The following is an 18,999-nucleotide window of genomic DNA, read 5'->3' as shown; positions in this document are numbered from 1 at the left end:
GTGGCGAGGATACCCACTCTGATTCTCTTTGTTTTAGTGACGTGAGGACATCTTCCAGATGATGGACCTCTAGTTGGTCTTGGAAGGGAGTTTCATGGAAAGCTGATTGGCTACAGAGGAGTCTGGGAGTGAAAATCAAACTGTGGCTGGGGTTGTGATTTGAGTGGGACTCATGTGTTTGAACACTTGGTCTTCTATTGATGTCACTGCTTTGGGATATGGAGCCTTGAGGAAGTAGGGCCTTGATGGAGAGAATGGCTCAACGGTGGTGGGTCTTGCAGGTTCATTGCATGGCCCCACTTCCTGTCTGCTATCTGCCTCCTGTCTGCAGGTACAGAATGGCCAGTTTACGGTCTCAAAGTTATGCTTGTCCACCGTGGTGGACTTAATCTCTTTTAAAACAGTACCACCCTCCCTTCCCAATCCCTTCTTTCTGGAAATTGCTTTTGTCATTTATTTGGCCGTAGCAACACGTAAAGTAGCTAGTACAGCCGAGATACTTCATTGGGATTTTTGTTAACGTGCCATCATCTTACATATTCTGACAAATACAGAAATCTTATGTGTAAATATTACCTCCTTCTTTCCAGGGTCATGGCTCTTTTACAACAAAGACTTCTTTTATGTTGTGTGCGTGCATGCATGTGTGTGTGTGCCTACGTGCACTGTGACCTGAATATCATCCATTCTTTCCCTTTTCATGTGGGTCTGGGGATTGCTCAAACTCAAGTCATCAGGCTTGAAAGAACAGGCCTTTACCTGCTGAGCCACCTCACTGGCCCACAGCCAAGATTTCTGCAGCTAAGAGTTAGGATGCCTCAGCCTCTTTCCTCACTGCTTATTGCTCTTTCCTTTCATCCCCAGACTTTTAGAAACCAGTGAAAGGAAGCAAATATTCTGTTGCTGTGCTAGTTAAGGTTTTGCAAACTTGACAAAAGCCAAGTTCATCTGCAAAGACAGAACCTTAATTCAGAAGACGCCTTCATTATACTGGCCTGTAGGCAAGTTTCTGGAGGATATTTTCTTCATGAATGACTGATGTGGGAGGACTAAGCCCACTGTGGGAGGCGCTAATCCTTAGCAGACCGTCCTGTATTGTGAAATTCAAAAAGCAAGCCATGTAGAGCACAGCCTTAAGTAGCATTTTCCATGGTCGATATTTCAGTGTCTGCCTGAGTTCCTGCCCTGACTTTCCTTCATGTTGAACTGGGAGTTGCAAGATGAAATAAACCCTTTCCTTCCTGAGTTGCCTTGGTCATAGTTTTTAATCTCAGAAATAGAAAGCAAACTAAGACAACTGCCTAAAACAACAAAAGTAAATGGTAAATAAAAGGGGACACATTTGTTCCAGACACACCTGTCTAATTCCATGAAAATGGCTGAAGTTTCTCAACTCAGACTCAATATAACAATGTAAGGAGTTCTCCAACAGAGGGGGAATTCAGCTTCTGTGGATTGTGGATAATCTCATGAGAGATTTAAACGACAGAAATCACTATGGCAATCAGTTGATGTCCATACTCCATTCAGATGAAATTCTTAATTCCAGAGGCTAAGCATGTAGCTCTGTGGATGATTTTCCCAGCATGTGGGAAACCCTGGGTTCAATCTTCAACACTGATCATGGTTAGTGCGTGCCTAAAATCCCAACATTCTGGAGGCAGGTGGATCAGGAATTCAAGGTCATCTTCTGCTACAGAGTGAGTTTGAGCCTGGTTTAGTGTATAGGAGACCCTATTTCAAAAGTCGAATAAGGTCAGACCTAAGAAATCGGACTGAAATACTTTCATGTTCCCTCCTACCCTGGAAGTCTTTAAAACATCTTATCTACCACAAGGGATTTATCACTGTAGCTTAACAACACCAACCACCAAGCATCTGCCCATGCCATCTCAAATGAATGATCAGGGAAGTGATTGGACTGAGACCAGTGGTCAGTGTAGACACCGGGAAATGTGCATACCGGTTGACTCATGCTGTAAGAAAATGTGAAAGCTTCAAGCACTCTGAGTCTGAGATTAGCAGCTAGCTAATTGACAGTCTGTGGGTAGGTTCACCTACCTCCTGTGGGGAGGCTCTGGCTCTATCCTAAAACACAGTTGGGTGACCACACATTGCAAAGGCCTGTCAAGTTACCATTAATGGGTCTCCATTCAGGTAAGATTTCTAGGCTTCAGTGGAGGTTTATGTCCACATCTATTGAGTCTTTTCTTGGCCATAAAATATTATTAGCTGAGGTTCTACTGTTCACCTAGTGAAAAGGCAGGTGGTGGTGGCATACACTTCCAATCTCTGTGAGTTCGAGGCCAGCCTGGTCTACAGAGTGAGAAAGAAAGAGAGAGAGAGAGAGAGAGAGAGAGAGAGAGAGAGAGAGAGAGAGAGAGAGAGAGAAAGAGAGAGAGAGGAAGGAAGGAAGGGAGGGAATCTCTCAATTATAAGCCTACTGATTCAAAGAATTCAAAGAATTAGCCCTCTTTTAAGTAATACAGATGCCACTGTCTTATGCAACACCAATGGTGTTCCCTTCCATGTTTTTTCATAATGAGAAACAGAAAGGCTTTAAAATAAGGTTTTATACTAAAAGAAAGCATTGATGTGAGAAGGCACATCTCCGAGATTTGCCTTTTGAGATTGACAGAGGGGAACAAGACCCCTTTCCCCCCATACAGTCTAGTAGCATCTGCTCTATATTCTTCCATCCACATGCCTTCCTTTGGGTTCCAGGGAGGAGGGGTGACAGGAAGATGAAGCCTGCCTGACATTGGTGTCACATGAGCCTCCTTTCAGCGTTCTCTCTGGCTTCAAGAGGATCAGGAAACTGAAAACAGAGTTAAGTTTTCTTAACCACCCACAACTGGACACATCCTACTGCCTCTGAGCTGAGCTGAAGGTGCTCCTCAGGCAGCTTCACATACTGAAGCAAGGCTTGAGGTTGTTGCCTGTGAACACCAGGGTTGTAGCCCTGAACTCCCCAGGGTGCTTTCTTCCTCAGGTTAGCTCAGAATGAGGCTTTGAAGTTAGTTTTCCCCCTGTAGGCTGCTCCTGCAATCCTGGCTCTGCCTGCCTGGGTGTGATCCAAAATAAGGAGCTCAGGCTGGGGTTTGAGATGAGCTCTCTCATGTTAGCACTCACTAAAGCTGGGTGGGAGAAGGATCCATGGGTAAAGTTGCCTGCTTTGCAAATATGAGGGCCTGAGTTGGGATTACCAGCACCCACATAAAGAGTTGGGTGCAGTAAGGGTCAGATTCAGTGAGAGACCGTATCTCATCTGACCTCCACATGCAAGCACACAGAAGTGAGCACTCACACGACATTAACACGCACACACAGAGAATTAAATAAATCATTCCATAGAATTTTTATTGTTGATTATGACATGTTCTCATTGCATTTGTTTGCATGCTTGAGTATGTGTGTGTGTGTGTGTGTGTGTGCGCGCGCGCGAGCACACACGCACACGTGCGTGCCCATGCTATGTCACACATATGGAAATGAGAGGGCTACTTTGAAGAAATTTTGTCTCTCCATCATGATGTGAGCCAGAAAACTGAGCTCAAGCCTTTACTGGAGGAGCCATCTTGCTTGCCCAATCATGACGTGTTTGCAAGACATAGTCCCAGACAATATAAAGGGAGGACTCACTGTTAGATATCTGGGAGACCCAAATGTTTCATATTCACATGTGTGCTACACATGATTTGCCTGTCAGGCTCTTTGATCTGAGCCCCTTTTAGGGTGCAGTGCACACTGGTTATGTGCTTGAACCCTTTAACCGGTGTTACAATTAGTGTTCAAACCCACACTGGAGGCTAGGCAGTGCTCCAAGCTCAGCTTGGCTGAGAAATCCCTTGGGCTTTCCAAGACTCGCTCCTTGTTTGTTTTCTTGAGAGGACTAACTTCTCAAATCTCAGCTTTGAAAGACCCCACCCCCACCCCTGTAGCTGCAGGAGACAGCTAATTAGGGCTAGGACGGCTTGGTAGTTCATTAGTGCTTTCTGGATTACAAACTGCAAAGGTCAGAGCAGACTGCCACCGTCCTAGGGTCACAGTGTGAATGGCAGCTGGTCAGGGAAGATACATATGGCAAGAGGGGCCATGCAGTGAGGTTATTATTACAAGAAGTGTCACCCAGATAGATCATAATGGAATTTAACCCCCGAAAAATCACTTAAATCATGACCCAGCTCCAAAGCTTCCTTTGCTCATCCTCCTTTGAAGATCACCCCTGGCCTCCCGGGATTTATTGCGGCACGGTGATTGTTTGGCTATTAAAATGTCACTTGCAGAATGAAATAGTTCGTGATGCTGACTATAAAAGGAAATCATTTTTAAATTCTTCTCAAAGTATTCCAAGCATTATTGAACGGCCAGTTTATTAGGTCTCTGGAGAAATAATTGTGGCTTAAGGCCTCTTTAAGATCTCTCTCTCCTCCTCCTCTTCCTCCCTTTCACCTCTCTATCCTCTTCCCTTCCCTTGATCCGCCCCTGCTCTCCCTTTCCCAGGACTCTTTGGAGCGACTGTATTGATGAGAACTTTCAGCAGTGGAACTCATTACGCCTGCCAGTCACCTCCACTGTGGCTCTCCATGGAGAGACTGCCTCATCCCCAGAAGAGGGCCCCCAGGAACCCCAGCTTCCACTGCTCAAGATGAAATTACTGCAGAGTGCAGATCAAAGCGTCATAAGACTCACAGCCTCCTCCAGACAGCTTCATTCAGCCGTCATTAAAGTAACTCCAGTGACAAGAAAGACACAGACAGAGTCAATGTGGAAGTTTATGATGACACGTGGGAGGAAGACTAACGGATAACAAGTGTGAGAATCCTGGAGGACCCCCTGCTCAAACAGTAAGACACTGATAGAAGGACGGCTTCATGGCTCGCCCAGCTTTAGATGATGAAAGAGTTGTGTGATAATACACCTTCTGATCTTTGCTTTATAGGCAGAGATCAGGGCTTGTACCTGTTGTGACAGAATTGAGGCTTGCGTCTGGACAGACCACACCAGGCCAATGCAGTTCTACATGAGAGAGGTTTATTGTGGAGGAAGGGAACAAAAGCGGGCAACAGAAACAAAGGGAGAAAAGAGAGAGAGGAAGAAGAAGGGACGAAGGTCAGGAAGGGTCTGCCTTTTATTTAGGCTGTGACGTAACCGCTCACAGGTAAAGGTGAAAGGTGAACCAAATGGACGCTGGGACGGTATGGTGATTGCCATGGCAACAGAAGGGCGGGAGTCCCTGTCGCCTATGGGTGACGTCATTGCTGGGTTCGGAGGGCAATCTGCAACCAACCATAAAGCCGGTTGCCTGATAGCAGCAGTACTCACAGAATATAGCACAGTTGCCTTCTTGAAGGGGTTGATCTATAAATAAAGAGGCCAAAGTAATTTGCATGATAGTTTTCCCAGCCCACAGACCCATTTTCCGCAGAAGGGATCAATCCTGGGAAATAGCGGGGAGGAGTTAGGAGGGTTTTGTTAAAGATACACTGCCTATATTTTGATAGGTAGTTTGGGGAAGAAGAGACTGAGAGAAGGAAGAAAACCATTTGTTTAAGGGTCGCAGAAAAAGCGGTGGGGGCATACATGACGCGAAAGGAACGGGCAGAGAGTAAAAGCTCTTCTCAAGGATGTGTCCACTGTAGGTAACCAGGGTTCAGTCTCCTGGGGACTCCATGTAGCAGGCTAGAACACGGGCCTCAGAATTAGCCCAAGCTGGAGGTGGGGAAGTTGGAATGTTTAAATATACCAGTTCCTGTCAGTGGGAAGTCACGGCCGGCTGCTGGGAGCTTGGAGATGTTTTCCTGGTAATGTAAACTGCTGGGCACATTCAAGTTGTTCTGTGGGCCAGAAGGCCAATGCCCGTGCCTTTGCAAATTAATTTAATTGCTGGAAGACAGAGGCTCCAAAGTATTCGGGGTCGGGGTGACTGTGGTGGCAGACATAGGGCCTGCACAGGTTCAAGCCAGGCAGAGTCCCAGAACTAAGAAGGGAAGTGGACATGGTTCTCCATCCCTAACCAAGAAGATATTTGCAATTGATACCCACTAGCAAAGGGGAAATTTGTTTTCTCTAATGAAGTGTCACGGGCATATCAAACCACAATCCAGGGAGACCCCATGCCCAGGAGGAGTTGGCCAACATAAATTCCATGCTTTTTGTTTCATTTGGCAATTTTTTTGTATTATTGGTCATATTAGTCAGGGTTCTCTAGGGGAACAAAATTGATACAATGGATCTATCTATCTATCTATCTATCTATCTATCTATCTATCTATCTATCTATCTATCTACCTATCAAAGGAGGTATAAGAATCCATGAGGCTGGATGTCTTAGTTGGTTTTCAGTACACACCAGAATCCAGCAGAAGACTCTAATGTCAGTAAACCAATACACTTGCCAGTCAGAGCAATCAGGCAGAGCAAGCTCCCATCTCCACATTCTTTATGTAGGCTGCCAGGAGAAGATCTGGCCCAGATTAAAGGTGGATCTTCCCACCTCAATACATTCAGATTAAAAGTGGGTCTTCCCACTTCAAATGATTTAATTGCAAAAAAAAATTCCTTATAGGTGTGCCAGCCATTTTAGTTCAGTCAGTCCAGATGTAGTCATGTTCACAACCGAGAATATCCATCACATTGGTCGTTTGTTTTGATTTTCATTTTTGTGTGTGTTTTGGCTTTATTTTGAGAGAAGGGGGGCATGTGCACGGGTAGAGAAAATCATAAAGTTGAGTGGGGAGGAGAGGATCTGGGAAGAATTATAGGAAGGGTAAAAACATGACCAAAATCATGGTTCTGGGCTCTGCCTGCCTCTCTTCATCCGGGTGTCCAGATGCTCCTGAGACATGGGCTTGGAGAGGACTGGGCTAAGTCTGGAGTGGGTGGGGTCTGAAATCTGCTTTTCCCTCCAGAGCACCAGACATTGCTGCATGCCAGGCCAAGATGGATGGAGTCCAGGAAGAACTGGGTCTGCAGACTCCAGCCTGGCTGGAAATGCTGGAACAGTATTAGAGCCCTTAGAAAAAGGAGTAAAGGGGCTGGGGATTTAGCTCAGTGGTAGAGCGCTTACCTAGGAAGTGTAAGGCCCTGGGTTCGGTCCCCAGCTCCGAAAAAAAGAACTAAAAAAAAAAAAAAAGAAAGAAAAAGAAAAAGGAGTAAAGATGTTTGGGCAGCCAACATGGGAGTCAGGTGACTGGGCTCCCGGGTTCTTCAGTGGCAGCAATGTTGGGGGGGGGGGCTGTGCTCTGATGCTAGCCTCTGTGAGTTACTGGAACCTGACCAGACAGGTGGGTCCAAAGGTCTAACAATCAGTTCTTCAAGGGAGAGTGCCTTCCCCTAAGGGTTACAGCTCAGCAAAGAGCCAGTCTCAGAGGATCCTCAGTGAAATAGCTCTGTATTCCACATGGACAGGGACTACGTGAATCTTGGGGAGTGGTGTCAGAGCCATTTGCTGCTTCTGAAGTAGAAGAAGGAGGAGGAGGGGGGGAGGGGGAGGGGGAGGGAGAGGAGGAGAAGGAGAAGAAGAAGAAGAAGAAGAAGAAGAAGAAGAAGAAGAAGAAGAAGAAGAAGAAGAAGAAGAAGAAGAAGAAGAGGGGGGGGGGAGAGAGAGAGAGAGAGAGAGAGAGAGAGAGAGAGAGAGAGAGAGAGACTGCCTGCCAGGTAGAGAATCAAGGCAGACCAGGGTCTGTTGGCTGATATCTCAGCCCGCTAGACATAGAATGATAAGAGGAGATGCACTTGAGGTTCAAGTTGAAGGGGCCAACCATTCTCTTGACCTTAGTGGAAGGAATAAGGAGTTTTTGAGTGAGAACAGATATCTCAACAAAAGGCTATGAGAAATATACTCACGGCTGACATGGTATTGACAAGCAGGCCTCCCATTATCTGTTTCTTGCATCTTTTTTCTATTTTTCTTATAATTATCCTCACTTCCTCCTTCAGAGGACCATTTGACTTTGTACGTCCATATCGGTACAGAGTAGGATAGGATTTTGGGGGTGAACGCATCCTATCGGCCAAGGCTAAGATACTGATGACTCTCTGTTTGCATGAGGGAGAATTCCAGGAGCTGGACTACATAATGACTACCTGTGACCGTCTGGTTGGGGATCATCAGGTCACATGCTCCAAGGCACAGAAATAGAGAGGGAGTTAGTCCCACACCTGCCGGTATCAGACTGAGATTTAAATATCAAGTTTTGAGATTTCTCGGGTTTTTACATGCTCCACCTACCTTGCCATGCCAGTACCTCAGGTGGCATGACCCATGTGCCCCCCACAAAATATATTGAATAAAAAACAAAGATGAAATGTGTCTCCCTCCCCAATTCATGGATCATCCTGTGCCTGTCTGTCGGTTAAGACTATGGCAGTCAACCACCAAAAATAGAATGATCTAACCATCTTTTCTAAGAGAGAAGCTGGTGACCTGATACTAGCATCGTACACACTACCCTCTGCCCATCTCCTTACGATAATTGATTTGGCTATGACTTCTGCCTTTCTTCCTAATTTCTGATTTTCTGTCATTTTAGTGTCACCTGTATTTTCTACAACATATATGAATGGAGGCAAATGACACACATGTTGTCTTCAGAGACAACTTAACACAAAGAATTGTTAGTTTTTAAACTGGAAGATCAAGGAGAATGCTAAGCTGCCTCAGAGATGGAAAATGAAGACAGTGACTGCTGCTGGTGGGGCTGGAAGACCTAAGGAGACGTTGGAATTCCTGATAGGTAGAAGCTTTGAATAGGAGCCAAATCTCAAACTTTTGAAAGGAGGTCACTCCTTTGCTGTTCTGCTGAGTCTCAGCAGAGCAGGGTGATCATGGGACTGTGGGAACTTTAAGGAGGTCTGGCTAATGGATGCTGATGTTTAAAGAGTTATGGTGAGGTGGGTCTTGCAAGAGCTGGTGCTGTGCTTACAATGAATTGCTTGTTCCCTGGGTGAGAAGTGAGGCTAAGGCAATGCTCACAGGACCGCAGATCAAAGAAGCACAAGTCTCTGTATCCCTCTAGCTGTTCTTGTTAGACTCAAGTCTGGAATCATATGACAAAGCAGTCACTCACCCACTCTCAATGTTTGTCATCATAGGTTCTAGGCAATAAACTTATTGGATGTTCATCCATCTTGTCCTTGGAAGATCTCTAGTATCATGGACAGAGCATCAATGTGGGGCAGTGTGGTGGTGGTGGTGGTGCGGAATCAGAGACAGAACAAACTACAGAGAGAAACAGCAGCTTAATGACCAGCATGGAGCTCTTACCCCAGAAGCCAGACAACTGGTATAGAGTACTATTAGCCTGTATTTCCTCAGATTATACTCAAAGAGCTGGGGAAATGGACACCCAGGTGTCTACAGACACATTACATCTGTTGTAAGACAGACCTGAGTCCAGACTCCACTGGTCACGTGGCTCCCAATGTCCTCTTTATAAGAGGAATGTCTGTGTTGGGGTTCTGTATCTAAGAGTCCTTGAAAACTCCTCGAACAGTCTTTTCGTTGGGGTTCAATTAACTCTGTCACTTTGGGAAGGATTATGGAATTTCCACTTGTGGACAGCTTGTAGGGGTCTTATAGAGTTCTCTGCAATGGGACTCAGTCATTTCTTCACTTGATTGACTTTAGATCTGAGAACTGGCTGAGGTAAGAGCTGGATGGATTATAATTACGCCTGTCCACTGTGGTAACTGATGCCAACATTCTGCTCACCTACTTTTAATGTCTGTGAACATATGTTCATCTGTCTTATCCTGGGGAATACGGTGCCAACCCCAGTGTCCACTGTGTCCTGGTTTCTCCTCATGATAATTATGCCTCTCCCTTTTACCACGAAGGGTTAAATACTGCTACTTGGCTTCTGTTCTTCTGGAGAGTACCATCTCCTTGGACATCGGAGGACTTAGTAGTGGCTGTCATCTGTCACCTAATACCAACAGTATGAGATGCTGGTGATATTACTGAGGCCACTAAACCCTTCAGTCCATACTCTAGCTAGGCCTCTGATCAGAAATGGTCCTTAGGCCACTCACATTGGGTGGATTCAAATCTTGCCTCTGCCAGTTACTTCCAGCCTGGCCTTGTCAAAATTACTCAATGTCTTTGAGTCTTAGTTTCTCTCTACAGAAAAACAGAGAGAATAGTAGTACCTACTTCGGAGAACTCCATGCTGGCCAGCTTGGTGACGCTGTAGATTCATTCAAAGGGTTAAATTCAAATCAGCTAGGGATGGGTACCTCACACATCACAAACCTTTATGACTCTTTGGCATTACCATTTCAATTAAAATGGGCAAGATAGTTAACTATTATTCTTTAACATCATTTTTTAAATGACAAAAAGTAATTGGATGTAAAAAAATAAATGTGACCAAATATTGGGAAAGAGGGGACAAATTATCATTTTCTATGGATTGGCCACTTGGGGGAATGAGTCTAAAAAGAAAATCAACAAAAAATCCTTTTCTAAATCAAAATGAGAATTCAGTCAACTTCTTCCAGCCAACTTTTCTTAACATTTTATAAGAGCCATTCAAAATATGAGATGATTGGGGTTAAGGGGAGGTGAAAGGAGCCAACGTGCTTCCATGGCGGCATGACAACACGTTAAGAACACTATACAGGGACAGTGTGTCTTTTGGCAATAAGTCTTGCTGTTGATGTGATAATAATTCTGCTTAAATTATTTTAAGTTTCATTACACAATTTTAATCAAAACCCAAACACTATTTTTAATTTAAAAATGACCCTCTGGTTTATCTGGGCAAATAAACAATGAGAATAGAGAGAAAAAAATTGTCGAGGTGATTATAGTAGGCTGGCTGTCACCACTGGATGACAGGACACATTGAGAAAGTTGACACAGCTTAAATATGTCAAGTGGAAAGATAGGCGGTAAAAGAAAAAACCAAAGTAGAAAAGTTTAAGTGTTTATAAATGAACCTTGCATATAAATTTAAAAGTTACTATATAACAAAATTTTTTCTTACAAATCAGAGTGAGAAGGAAAGCTAATTGCATCGGTGAGTTTGGGGAAGGGAAACTGGCTGGTAAACAGTGAGAGAACTTTTCTACTTAGTGTGTTAATCCGAAAGATGGGGAGAGAAAGGCCACCAACCCAAATCATCATGGCCAAATTAACTTAAAAAGCAATTAACCAAAGCAAGCTTTTTTAATGTGTGCACATTGGGTGCTTGCACCTGAGGTGGGGTCTGAGAGACGAGCATTGGATATGAGGAAGACAAGTGTTGATAACTCAGGAGTAGGGAGTGGGCGAAGTAGCTAAGCTACAGGAGCAGAACATAACCATGACAACTTAATCCCAACGACCTCCTGAAACAAAGACTCGCTGTAAGGTGGGCATACCAAAGCAGTCATGACAACAGCTAGTTATAGCAAGGTGGTCATAGAATCCTTTGAAACAAAGGTCGGGTTGTAAGATGGCTATAAAAAACTTTTAGAAACAAGGGCATGACTTGCTTCTTAAAACAGGCAGAATGAAATCATTTGTAGTTCAGGTGACAGGCGAGACATAGCCCAGTTCTTGAGAGACATGTTTAATCACACACAGGAATTCACCTAGTTTGTCTTTACCATAAGATGACTTTTAAGCCTAAGGGAGAGGCAGGCTGGGTCTTCATATGACTCACTCCAAAATTAGTTCTGAGGAGGGCACTCATTAAGTAGAGGCACACAAACCCTCCAATCAGCTTCCCACCTCTGAAAGGGCACCCGAGAAAAACATTAGCTTGGCTCAAGATTGCAAGGTACACAACCTTGCCATTGCCATGGTCGGTTGGCTCTTCTGCTTTAGGCTTTGGGTCAAGGCAGGACATCGTGGTGGGTAGAATGTGACAGAGGAAATTATCCACCTCACGGTTTCCATATAAGAGTGACAAAGGGAAAGAAGAAGGGAGACAGGATAGACAGGATCCCAACATCATTAAGGGCATGCGCCGGGTGACCACGGTTAAGCATGTTCACAGGGACAGACGTTTGTAGGTAGCCATTACAGCGTTCAAACATTTACTCCAGTTTTTAGCAAAAAGGTTCTGCAGTATGACCCTTGACCTGAGGACTCTCACAATTGTTCCTTCAGGTAGTTTTCTGCTGGGGTTTGTCTTTCTAAAATAAAAAGGAAGGGGTTTTACGAGTAGGCAGGATCAGCACACTCAAGTAAAACTTTAATTTACTCTTCTATGTAATCCTACAGTTCCTAGGCAAAGATTTATAGGTTATTGTTGGGGTAGAAATCTTGGCTCGAGTCCTGACAGAACACAACAGGCCAACATGATTCCATGTGGAAAGGTTTAGTGAGAGAAGATGAATAGAAGAGAAATAAAGGCCAGCCGTGAGCATGGAGGGAAAGGGGGAGGGGAATAGGGAGAGAAGGGACAATGGGGAAGAGGACAAGAGAGCAGAGAAGAGAGAGAGGAAGGGACAAACAGCCCCCTTTATAGTCAGGCACACCTGGCTGTTGCCAGGTAACTGTTGGGTTGGAGCTTAAACAGAATACCAACATTCCCCATTTTGGTTTAATTAAAAAGAAAAATTAGAGGTGATGTTGGAGCAGGAATAGTGTTGTTGTGACCTCTGACTACTTCCTGCTTGCTTTGGGGCGACATGTCTCTAGGGAATCTAGAAAAGTGGGTATGGGATATTTGTCCAGTTGGATGTTTCCTTGTTGTCCAGGGTCTGTGGAACGATTTGAGGATAGGTCAGAAGGAACAGGTCCAATAAAAGCATCCGTGTCTGTGAGAGGAGATTGGGACATCTGGAGGTGGCTTCTCTGGAGCCGTCCTGGGTGTAGTAAGCACCTGGACTTTGACAAGATGCTGAAACACACATATATATTTATTGTAGGTAGAGAATAAGATTAAGTGCATTTGGAAGAAAAGAAAATTTTTTCTTAGGTGTACATTTGAAACCCAGAGGAATCCCGCCCGTTGGGATAGGTAGTAAGTAGAAACTTTAGGCAGATGTACTTATCTGGGTGGAGTCTATTTGGTATCTGAGTGGGTTTCCTGTAGCTTATAAGTTTACAAAAGAGATAGCAGCATGAGTTAACATGAACATTCTTTAAGATAAGCTTTTTTGTGGAGCAGAAGGAACAAGAATTTGTGATTACAGTTGGATCATATAGGGTTCAGTTTAGCAAGAAAAGGAAATAGGAAGCATTTAGCCAGTCATGGAAAATCAAAGCTCTAAGAATATGTAATATATTGAAACTCTTTAATAAGGACGGAGGAGTTAGAAGTATAAGAACCCAGTCCGCTTTCTATCTGAGAAAGTTCATTAGCTAGATTGAGGGTTGTACTGTCATCTGGTGTGTACCTCATAACTAAGAGAAGTTGAGTTCGAAGACAATGAGTTACCCATGAGGAGAGGTATTGAATTATTCATAGGGGTATCCTGAGAATAATCTCAACACCCAAAATTTCTGCCAGGCTAGGTGTCTAAGTCATCACCAGACCCTCTAGAGGCCATATGGTGAGTCCCAGACTCACCAGAAAATGTCTCCACCCAGGCTTGGGAGTTTCTAATCAGCTGCAAGAGCCCAGAAGGGGGAGGGGATCAAGAGTCACTCTCGAGGTAACACTCGCCCAAGGGTCAAAGTCTATTCCTAGTTCAGGGAAAAGGAGTACCAATGTGTACCTGTGGGCCATAAGGCAGAGAGGAGGCATCAAGGGTTGTGGTTCTATTGCCGTCTAGGGAGTCTAGCATTCCTACAGAACATGTTCCGGAGGTCTTAAAACAGTTTGTCACGCCAAAAAGACAGATCCTATTTGGAAAGACTGTTTAGCAACAGAGGGGTTCTGGACCTCCCCTAGAACAAACAGAGGAGCTGTAGGTGAGAGTGGGTTTAGGCAACTGGGGTCGGGGGGCAAAGGAAATAGACTCCTAACTTAGCTAGAAGATCTCTTCCCAATAAGGGGACAGGGCATGCTGGCACTACCAAAAGGGAACAGCTGAGAGGTACACCCCTAAAATGCAGCTAAACAGTGGGGTTTGGTGAGGAAGGTAACAATAAGGGAATAGGAGAGAGAAGTGGGTCCTCAAAACTCTGTTAGGACGGAGTAAAGTGGCCCCAGTGTCTAAGAGGAAGGAGATGGGCTGCCCACATACCATGATGGTTACCCAGGGTTCCGGCTGGTGATGGCAGTGGTCAGGTCCAGGGAACTCAGGCCCCTTCAGTTGTCCATAGCCAAGCTTAGGAGATCCACTGGAGGGTTACCTGGATGTGATGTCCCTCCGCCCATGTCCTGTGCAACTGAAGGGCAATCAACAGCCCAGTGTCCCTCTTGATGGTACCTACAAGCCCCCTTCCTTGCGGAAGTTAGGGCAAGCCCTCACCCAATGACCTTGTTGATCCCATTTGTAGCAGGAGCCTGGTAGTTTCTTAGCCTTAGAAGACCAGGAGTTCTGGGCAGTGGCTGAGGCTGGTCGGACAGCCTTTGCCATCAGATGGTACTTTAGTCTGAGAGCCTTCTCATCTCTCCCATGATACACTTTAAAGGCCAGAGCCAAAACTTCTGCCTGTGGAGTTAGGGGCTCCCTCTCTAGCTTTTTAAGTTTGTCTTTTAGGTCAGGGTCGCTCTGGGAAAAGAAATAGGATACCAGACTTGTTTACATTCTGAGTCTTCAGGGTCCAAATTAGTGTCTTGCAATAAAGCCTCTGTAAGGCATCCTAAAAATTGAGATGAGTTTTCCTGTTTTTCCTAAATGACCTCTTGTAGTTTTTCAAAATTCACTGGTTTTAAGGCTGCCCTGCCTTAAAGGACCGGCCAGGAGACAGGTTATGAATCTATCTGTGGCTAAGAGACCACCTGTGGAATTGTAATTCCGTTGTGGATCTTGGTCAGGTACTGCCTCAGGTCCAAGTGGGTGTATGTTCCGTCAGTTTGATGGATCTTACCTGCATGTGTTCTCGCCTGCTCCCAAACTCACTGGTGTTCCTCCAGAAGTAAATTATTAGTAAGGAATGAAAAATCTTAAATAACTTTGACAGGTTTTATAGAGAAAAGGAATAGGGAAACCGTGCCATGTGTGAGACCATGGCGGGGCGGATTTAAGCCTGGGACACTGAGCACAGCAAGGTTTGGGAATGGCTAATCTGCAGAGCAAGGGAGAGGTGCGAGAGCACTGGCACGTGGGTGGTTCTGTGGTGCGCATGGCTAGGACCCAGGAAGGTGAGGCGGACCTTCCTCCTGGAAGCCGGAAGCCCAGACCAGTGATTCAGGCTTCAGGCCGGCACTACCCCACCCCACGGTGGGGGTGTGGGGTGGGAGGAAGAGCCCTAAGTAGCATACTGTATCCTAGTAACGAGTGTGCTGGTGGTGTGAACACACTGGAAAAAATAGTGTGAAAGCTGTTTTTCTTGAGGCTGTGGCAGGCCAGGCACAGGAGCAAAGTCCCGGACAGAAATAGAGAGCTCGCTTCCTTGTGGGTCTTAGCAAGGAGAATCCCTGGTAGGACCCAAAGGGCAGGACCAGACTTGCTTCTCCTGCTGCTGCGAACCAGCGGCTGTAGCACCTGCAGTGGCAGGCAGAGCACAGCAACCCTGCAAGAGAGAGTGTGCCAAGTGTAGGGGTCACACTCGAGTGGGAAAGCAGGTCTCACAGAGTCCCTGGCAGACACAAGGGGCGGGGCCAGACCTGCTTTTCACGGGGCAGCGAACCAGGAGCTGCGGCAGTGAAGCAGCAATGAGGAAGGGAGGAGGGGGAGGCCTATGCTACAGATCGCTAGCAAGAGAGTGTCAGTTTATTGGCCACATAGAGATATTGTTTTCTGCTTAGTGTTAATTAGACCAGAACATCCCAGGAAATAGGGATAGGTGGTGAAGACCGATAGACCCGGGGGTGAGAATAGGGATTATTAATTGTCCCTATCAGGACTGGGGCTACATTCAGAGCCGGTGCTCCTGAGACAGAGAGCAGTTTACCCAGGCCTGGCTTGACAGTTTTCATCAGAGAGAAACTGTCTCAGAAAAGGGAGGAAAAAAATCTCACCCAAGGGAAAAGGACCTAGAATGAGGGTCAGTGAAAGGATCCATCCTTTAGCACAGGTAGCTCCAAGCTCCAGAACTCTCCCCTGAGACCATGTATATGCCATGGAAAGTCAAGCTCTGAGGTAAAGAAAGTGCACAGAGGTCAAGAAGGTCATTCTCACCAGCATGTGCTTGAAGAGGGCGTTGTCCTTGGCAGGCAGCTGCACGCAGGGTATTGTCGATGAGGAGGCCTGCTGGACTTCAGCGGAATGCCATGGGAAGCGGAACACAGAGAGGGGTTAGGGTGAAGGTAGATGAATGCTTGGACATGAAGAACTTTTTTTCCATTTAACAGACTGCTGGCAGTATGCATGAAAATCCCGTAAAATTGAGGAATTTAGCGTGCCGTTATGCGGCCATTTTGAACCATTGTCTAATGAATATTGGGTCCAAACATTATTGTATAGGTGTATCAATTTTGATGTCCTCAGGTGAGGTGTTAGTTTTAAAGTTTTGAAAATTTCCAGAAAACATCCCGATGCGTGTTATGGTTTGCCCTGACCTTATCTGTATTTTGGTGCTAATTCCACTGCCCCAAGGACAGCTGCCTAGTCAGTACTCAGGTATCAGGTGACTTCACCAGAACCTTCTCCCCATTGAATTTATAAAGTACAGGTGAGGGACAGGTACAGGATAGAAGGAGGCCTGTCATTGGAGGAGAAGGAAGGATGGGTGGGAGAGAAGTTTGAAGGAAGAGGAGGAGACTGGACAAGGAAGAGACAGGAGGGAGAGAGAGAAGCCGTGGCAGGACAATGGAGGCTGACATTAAGATTCCGCTCTGTGTCTTTACAGATTATTAATGTTCCTAAGGGATGGATGGTACTGGGCTTTGTATGTTTGGGTGAGCAATTATATGTTAACAATTATTGTGGATTATTGTGTTGTGTGTTCTTTTGTGTGAGGGTTTGAGTGTAGGAAAGAGTGATGCAGCAGGAGACTCTGGGCCGCCGTGGAGTTGGGATGTGTTTCCACCAAGATATCTAGCAGATATCTTGCGGCACCGCAGTGCAGGACCAAGCAAGGTAAAAGACAACAATATTTTTTTTTATTTTTATATTTTACAACAACAGATGCGGAATCTGGAGGTATGTTCGAAGACATCGAATTGCCCACTGGGAGAAGTTACCAAGTTATCCGTACCAGCGTCCTGGAGGATCAACTCGACAACAGCAGCATTCTCCCAGACCAGGTGTCTGACACTAAGGAGTCATCACTTAGTGACTGGTGACTAAGGTGTCATCACTTAGACTCCTGGAGGCCTTTCATGGTGGGTCCCAGACCTGCTAGAAAGCATTCCTACCCAGGCCTGGGATTTTCTGATTGGCTGTGAAAGCCCGGAGGGGAACGGCATTCGAAGGAATCTCTGCCCAACGATCGAAGTCCTATCTCGTATGCCAGCTAGGAGGTCCTTTTATCCTATAAAGGCTGGCCAGGCCCTATCTGGGGAAATCATGGCCCTCCTTGCCAACTGGAGGAATAAACCTATCAATATGCCAGTGTTTGTGCGGGAGTTTTAGCGGTCTGATAACAGGAAAAGTGAAACTGTGTGGTTGGTGAGGGCTTGTCTAAGTGACTAACGTGGCAAGAGCTGGCACCACGTGGTGAACCACGGAGGTCAGCAGCTCACCAGAAGTCTGCATGTGCGCCAGCTGCAGCCACAACTCACGTGGTCGAAGTCCTGAGTCCCACAGCAGCCAGCAGGTGGTGGTGGTGGTCGTCGGATGGCGCATCTGAGGCCTAGGAGAGGCGGTGATCGGATTCAGGTGGTGCGTGCCGCAGCGCTGCACATCTCCGTCCTCCTCACCATGCCCTGAGCGAGTGAACGGCCCAAGCCGAGCAACAGTGATTGCACCCAAGGGGTCCCAGGGTGGGCTGTGGGCTGCTGCCAGAGCGGCGGGAGTAGGCGGCAGAGGCACACGGTAGGAAGGGCCTTTTTTCCAATCCGATGTCGGCTGCCACTGTTGGCAGTGGGGCGTTGGGCCAGGTAGCCATGGGGAAATCAAATTCCACGTACGGGTCACCAGTGTTGGGGTAGAAATCTTGGCTCGCGTCTGGACAGTACACAACAGGCCAACATGATTCCACGTGGAAAGGTTTAATGAGAGAAGACTAGAAGAGGAGAGTAAAGGCCAGCCATGAGCATGTGGAGGGAAGAGGGTAGGAGGATGGGGAAAGAAAGGATGAAGGGGAAGAGGGGAAGAGGGCAGAGAAGAGAGAGCAAGAGAGAGAGGAGGGGTGTGCAAGCAGCCCCTTTTATAGTCAGGCATACCTGGCTGTTGCTAGGTAACTATGGGGCGGAGCTTACCTGGCTGTTGCCAGGTAACTATGGGGGTGAAGCTTAGATAGAATACCAACAGTTATATCATAAAACAGCAGTAATTCCATTTTGTTAGGTGTGTATATAAGAATACATAACATGTATTTGTCTCATCTCCTCTGAATCCCTAAAGGGATTTAAGGGCCTCACATTCTTGGTCTCTTTAGCTCTCACTGTCTTCTTGGTTTTTGGTGTTAGCCCATAGATAGGGCAGCAAGCCTATACTATTTCACCACTGCTGCCACATAATGGAATCTGAGTCCAGCCAGTGGAGCTGACTCATCCATGAGCCATGTCTCTGGGACACAGTCTAGGCTGGCTGCAGTATTTCATTGGGACTGTACTTGATCAGTGAATGGTGACCTTGGTGGATGGGGCATCTATCGTTAATAAAACCATGCATATAGAGAAGAAGAGACACTGTGATCTTGGAATCCATAAATGGCAGAAGAGGAATTTAAAACAAGTCTAGCCCAAGTCCAGGGATTAGATGTTTTCCTAGGATGGGAAAGCCCAGTCGTTCTGCAAACAAAGAATATACAGGGTACTGACTAATTTACTTCACTCAGTGGGGTAAACCAGGGTGACTAATACTGTTTTAATCTATACATCCTTTGAGACCTGGAATATTGAT

General features: G+C 46.0%; 1 long non-coding RNA gene across 1 annotated transcript; it reads left to right on the top strand.

The window, feature by feature from the left end:
* Nucleotides 1–4,418: 4,418 nt before the first annotated feature.
* Nucleotides 4,419–18,781, top strand: LOC134485585 (uncharacterized). Its single transcript, XR_010063718.1, has 2 exons — nucleotides 4,419–4,847; nucleotides 17,119–18,781. It is a non-coding gene; the product is annotated as an uncharacterized LOC134485585 (long non-coding RNA).
* Nucleotides 18,782–18,999: the final 218 nt, after the last annotated feature.

The sequence above is a fragment of the Rattus norvegicus genome, chromosome 2 (assembly GCF_036323735.1).
Source record: "Rattus norvegicus strain BN/NHsdMcwi chromosome 2, GRCr8, whole genome shotgun sequence".
Taxonomy (NCBI): domain Eukaryota; kingdom Metazoa; phylum Chordata; class Mammalia; order Rodentia; family Muridae; genus Rattus; species Rattus norvegicus.
The sequence above is the reverse complement of the archived record's forward strand: the minus strand, read 5'-3'. Positions and strand labels throughout refer to the sequence as shown.